At 46.3% G+C, this 6,474-nt stretch overlaps 1 pseudogene; it reads left to right on the forward strand.

The window, feature by feature from the left end:
- The first annotated feature begins 1,115 nt into the window (after window positions 1-1,115).
- On the forward strand, window positions 1,116-2,261 carry LOC132668501 (glyceraldehyde-3-phosphate dehydrogenase pseudogene; annotated as a pseudogene).
- Window positions 2,262-6,474: the final 4,213 nt, after the last annotated feature.

Raw genomic sequence — 6,474 nt, forward strand, 5'->3', positions numbered from 1 at the left:
TTTCTTATAGGTAGCACTTGCATTTCTATGCCTGAGGATCTTCTCTTGCTGCTGGAGCTCACTTTGCTGCTTGCATGGCAGGCCAGAAGTACAAGGGAGTTAATTCTCCCCAGGAACCGCGCTCAACCAACGGCGTGTGTGAATTGGTGTCTAAATGCCCTCTTGTGTGGGGTCACTCTGAGGCACGTCCTTCACGCTCGCTGCCGAGTTTTCTCAGCAGCAGTGAGCAACAAACATCCATGTGGTAGTTGCCTTAATAACGTACTCTTAGCTCCTACCGGTGTTCCCTTCGCCTCCCCCCTGCCCAAGAACGGCTTGTCCTAGAATCCTTGTCTTAGGGTCTGCTTCTGAGGGAACCCAAACGAAGACAGGTCCCAACTGAGAGCACTGTGAGAAACAGCACATATAAGCAGACAGAAGAGCCATCAATAATTTCGTCCACTTTTCTTTTTTGAGGAGCGCTGCTGAGCCTCAAGGGCAAAAGCATGATTAAAAATAAGCAGTCATGGGGCGCCTGGGTGGCTCAGTTGGTTGAGCGTCCGACTTCGGCTCAGGTCACGATCTCGCGGTCCGCGAGTTCGAGCCCCGCGTCGGGCTCTGGGCTGATGGCTCAGAGCCTGGAGCCTGCTTCCGATTCTGTGTCTCCCTCTCTCTCTGCCCCTCCCCCGTTCATGTCTGTCTCTCTCTGTCTCAAAAATAAATAAACGTTAAAAAAGAAAAAAATAAGCAGTCATACTTGTTGGTACCCTCAACAGATGGGGACCATTCAGTTAGTTTAGGACAAACGGCTCTACATGCTTCAGGTGTGGGCCCAGTGGATCAGTGTTTACAGAATTATAGATGAAGTGGTTTTAATTCCTAAATCCTTGCTCTTGACTGGAAATAGTAATCCATTGCCACTGCTGTTGCCCAGGTGTAGACTCTTCTTATTTCTTGGTGGGACTATTACAGCAGTTACTTAACCTAGTTTCTCTGGCTCAGCCTCACTTCTCCTTAACGCATCCACACTGGTGTTGCCAGAGAGATCATTTAAAAATGTAAACCAAGCTCTCCGCTCCTGCCTCTTGGACAGACAGATGCTTCTGGTATAGTGCCAGCAGCGTCCCTGAGACATGATGGTGAAGGCCGGAGTCAACGGATTTGGCTGTTGGGTGCCTGGTCACCAGGGCTGCTTTAACTCTGGCAAAGTGGTTATTGTTGCCATCAATGACCCCTTCACTGACCTCAACCACATGGTTTACATGTTCCAGTACGATTCCACTCATGGCAAATGCCATGGCACAGTCAAGGCTGAGAACGGGAAACTTGTCATCAGTGGAAAGCCCATCTCCGTCTTCCAGAAGCGAGATCTCACCAACATCAAATGGGGTGACGCTGGTGCTGAGTATGTTGTGGAGTCCACTGAGGTCTTCACTACCATGGACAAGGCTGGGGTTCATGTGAAGGGTGGGGCCAAGAGGATCATCACCTCTGCCCCTTCTGCCGATGCTCCCATGTTTGTGATGGGTGCGAATCCTGAGAAGTATGACAACTCCCTCGAGATTGTCAGCAATGCCTCCTGCATCACCAACTGCTCGGCCCCTCTGGCCAAGGTCACCCATGACAACTTTGGCATCATGGAGGGACTGATGATCACAGTCCATAGCATCCCTGCCACCCGGAAGACCATGGACAGCCCCTCTGGGAATCTGTGGAATGACAGCCGAGGGGCTGCACAGAACATCATCCCTGCTTCTACTGGTGCTACCAAGACTGTAGGTAAGGTTGTCCCTGAGCTGAATGGAAAGCTCACAGGCATGGCCTTCCATGTCCCTACTCTCAACATGTCGGTTGTGGATTGGACCCGCCGCCTGAAGAAAGCTTCCAAATAGGTGGGGAAGCAGGCATTGAAGGACCCCCTCAAGGGCATCCTGGGCTACACGGAGGACCAGCTTGCCTCCTGCCACTTTAACATTGACACGCACTCTTCTACCATCGATGCTGGGGCTGGCATTGCTCTCAATGACCGCTTTGTCAAGTTCATTTCCTGGTATGGCAGTGAAATTGGCCATAGCAACCAAGTAGTGGACCTTATGGCTCACATGACCTCCAAGGACCAAGAGCCCCTGGACCACCAGCCCCAGGAAGAGGAAGAGGAAGAGGAAGAGGAAGAGGAAGAGGAAGAGGGAGGCCCTCGGCTGCCTGGGATCCCTTGCTTCAACTCATCCCCCAACACACTGAGACTCTCCCAACCTCCACAGTTTCCATCCCAGACCCCCTGAAGAAGTGGAGAGGCTTGGGGAGCCCTACCTTTTCATGTGCCATCAATAAAGTATATTGTACCCAGCCAAAAAAATGCAAACCAAGTTATGTTTCAAATCCTTAAGTATTTCAGGGCGCCTGGGTGACTCAGTCGGTTAAACATCCAGCTTTGGCTCAGGTCATGATCTCACGGTTTGTGGGTTTGAGCCCTGTGTTGGGCTCTGTGCTGACAGCTCAGAGCTTGGAGCCTGCTTCGGATTCTGTGTCTCCCTCTCTCTCTGCTCCTTCTCTGCTTGCTCTCTCTCTCTCTCTCGCTCTCTCTCTCTCTCAAAAATGAACAAACAGTAAAAAAAGAATTCAAATCTTTCAGTATTTCCCAGCCAGGGAATATCTCAGATGTCCTAGGGGATTTATGCCCTTCAAGTTTTCCTTTTCTCTCTCCCATTTCAGTTTCTATTTTTCTGAATATGAAACATGAATTTTAGAATTACTTAATTATTCCCACCTGTTAAAGTTGAAGCGTTTGCTCCCTTCTGAGTGGGTGTGCATGGTAGTTAGGAGATGAGAAGAAGGAAAGCTCTCTTGAAGCAATTACTCAGCTGGGATATCAAGGGACCATTGATATGCACGGTGGAGTTTTTAGCTATTATACTATTTTAAGTTGTTTGTATTTTAGGTCATATGTTTTAAAGTGTATACCCATAATGGATTGAAGGCTTATCAGGGGTGTTCGATCTCAAAACACACAACGCAAGATGCTTCCTTTTGCCTGGAATCTTGTTCTCTCATTGGCACCATTTGGGAACTGAAGCATTTTTGACTTAATCTTTGACAGTGATTTCTCTCTCAACACTTCCCTTTCTGAAAGTCGGGAAGAATTAGATGCTACTTTCTGTGTTCTCAATGCTTTTCACAAGCCATTTAATTATCAGGATGTTTTGTAAGGAGTTGATTTGTCCTCTGTCTCTCCCACTAGACTGTGAAGTCTTTGCTATGGGGTTTGTGTCTTATTCATGTTCGTATCCTTTTGGCATAGTGCCCGGAACAAATATTGGCTCCCAATAAAAGTTTTAAATGATCTACCATAAAGTGACCCCATCAAGAAAAGCCCTAATTATATTCTAAATATTCTGCTCCAAAAGCCAGAAACTATGAAATGTATTTTGGAGAAGATTCCCATCACAAATGACTAAAATGAAAACAAAAATGTTGACGCTTAAAAGGGTGCCCTCTCAGGGAGCCTTGGTGGCTCAGCTGGTTAAGCGTCTGACTCTTGATTTTGGCTCAGATCACGATCTCATGGTTCGTGAGTTTGAGCCCCACATTGGGCTCTGTGCTGACCATGCAGGGTCTGCTTAGGATTCTCTTTCTCCCTCTCTTGCTGCCCCTTCCCTACTTGCATGCTCTCTCTCTCTCTCTCCCTCTCTCTCTCTCTCTCTTTCTCTCTCTCTCTCAAAGGGTGGCGTTTCAGAACTTCATGGCAATAGGCTTTCTGCAGAACCCATTCTCTGAGGGATCCTGGGTAGGTGGACAGTGCTGGGCTCAGAGTTGCCCATTTACTTCCCAACACTGACTTCTGGTTACTTCTGTAAGGGGTCCTATTGCTGGAGTTAATGGGGTAAAGGCAGAAAAGGACAAAGGAGCCAGGCTATCATAAGATGTTATTTTAGTGCCTCATGAGGAAAGAGCCCCTTGGAGAAAGGAATCTGTTTACACCAGCATGGGAACTTACATTTACTTCCACTTTGGAGAAATCCTAATAAAAGCTGAAGAAAAGCAATGATTCCTTTTCTCTTCCTGGCACAGGAATGAAAAGAAGCGAATGCTACAAGCCTCTTCGTTTCTAATAAATCTGGGATGGGTGGGGCTGCTGGGCATCCTTTCGTTATGTGTGATGAATGTCAGAATATCTCTAATTAAATATTCTGAAAAGGTGCTCTAAGCTTTTTGGAATTTTGTTTGAGCAAATCTCCAGGGATAGGGAAATAAAAAGTTAGGTCTTAAAAGTCTACTTCTCTTTCCTGCTTGAAAGGACTCTAGTGCATTCTACCAATTTCATCTAAATACTTCCCTGAAGAAGAGGCTGCAGGTTAAGTGGGTGGCCTTTAATGCCTTCCAGGAGAGTTTAATTATTTAACTCAGCTCCAGGTGAAAGCAGTTTCAGCAAAGCAATTCGGTGAAACGTAAGTTGGCCCATAAGAAAATTTTGGTCAAAACGAACACTTCTCAGTCATTGAGTTTTCATGTGTCAGTCATTTTGGCGGACTGGGAGAGAGGTTTTGCCACCCTCGATACATTTCTTGAGCATTTTGGGGTCTCTCCTCCCCTTCCTTTTTTAAGTACAGGGAGTTCCCCCTCCCTCTTATTCACTGGATACTTAGGACTTAATTTTCGAACAATGATTCCGGCCCTGCACTGTGTATGATAGTGAAAAATTGGAAATATCCTAAGTGATTAGCAAAAGAATGTTAGTTGAGATAACCTCCATGTCCAACAATAAGTGGACTGCTCCAATAAATTGTGGTGTGTTTTAAAGACATATGAGAATCCTCATCTATTGCCCCCAGATTAGCTATTTATCAAGATTCAGTCTTGATAACCCTGTTGATCAAGAGTTACAGATGTGTAGCCCATTCTTATAGTAAAGACATATAGACACACACAGGAAAAAATCTGGAGGATGTATACCTTGGTGATTGTTTCTGATGGGTGTACTTACATGGGGGTTCTTTATAGTTACCTTTGATTTGTCTACTTTTGCCTTTTAACAAAGATCCATTGTTTTTTTGGTAAAAATAATTTGAGGGGCACATGGGTGGCTCAGTCAGTTAAGCATCCAACTCTTAATTTTGGCTCAGGTCATGATCTCATGGTCGTGGGATCGAGCCCCGCACTGGGCTCTGTACTGGGCATGGGGTCTGCTTGAGATTTTCTCTCTCTCTCTCTCTCTCTCTCTCTCTCTCTTTTGCTCTGCCCCTTGTCCCAACTTGCACTCTCTCTCTCTAAAAAAAAAATAATGATAATGTTAATAATAATAATAATTTGAGAGACGTTCTTAATAAAATAAACTATAGAAGAGAATGATCTGGAATTTTCTTGCTTTAGGGATGGAGACTTGTTGCCTACATCACCGTGACGGCATCTGAGGTAGGAGTGCTCTCGGTCAGGGGGGGTGCCTCTCTTCTGTGGCTGGATGGGGCTTGGGACTGGGTTCTGACCTTAGCAGAAGGACTATGTGATCCTTCCAGAACATCTCCTTAAAAATGTCTCACTGTCTATGGTCTCTGACCTTCCCTTCTTCTGTCCTGCCTGAACTGGGATGTGATGCCTGACCTGCCAACAGTTAAGACCAGGGAAAATTGACTGAATATAAACTAAACAATAAAGGAAAAAGTAGCAAACCTCCCTGGCCAGAACATGAAGATATTTCGAAAGACAGACAGGAATTCAGAGAGCTTGTAAAATCACCCCCAAAAGGCATTAGAATTGCTAATATTATTTTTTCTTTAAAGTCAGCAACTGGGGACATTTATGTAGCAGGATGAAGATAAGTACCAAGTGGGAGTTTTTCCCCAGATTGGTTGGAAATGATAACTAACGTGACTCCTGGAAACAAAACCTCAAGTTTCCCCACATTGTAAGGGCAGAGAATGGCCAGCTGTTGGGAATGGCAACCTTCCAAAATGACTCACTGAGGGGCAACGGACAGATCCTATACCACCACCAACTCCAATCTCGCAGAATCCCTCTGACCCCTCCCTACACTCGCATTCCACCTCCCAATATAGGACTTGGAGGGAGACAAATGGTCTTCTAAGTAGGAGAGTAGGACAAAGAACAACTATGTCTCATCTTTTCTTTCACGGGGATGGGGAGGAAGCTCCAAGACAGGGAGAAGGAACTGGACCCGGAGAAATTCATTTGTACGGCTTGGGAGTACCTTCGAGAAGGGCGGGCTGACATCTCATCTTCTGGCTGGGCCTGGAGAAAGCACCCCGGAAGAATTCAGGAAGACAGATGCCTAAGCCAGGCAGGAACAGGGACCATCCCTTTAAATTTCCCATTCCCAGAGGTACAGGAAATAGATTCCACTTAAGCTGACATATTCCAGGATTCTAGTCCTTCTTGAATTGATGAGGTGGGCATAGGGCTCACTGGGGTCCATCATAGCAAGAAGCAAAGAGCCTAGGCCTCCCTGAAGTATAGCCTAGACTGCTCCCGGGGTGGGGGGTC

Source organism: Panthera onca, chromosome B3 (genome assembly GCF_046562875.1).
Source record: "Panthera onca isolate mPanOnc1 chromosome B3, mPanOnc1 haplotype 2, whole genome shotgun sequence".
NCBI classification, from domain to species: Eukaryota; Metazoa; Chordata; class Mammalia; order Carnivora; family Felidae; genus Panthera; species Panthera onca.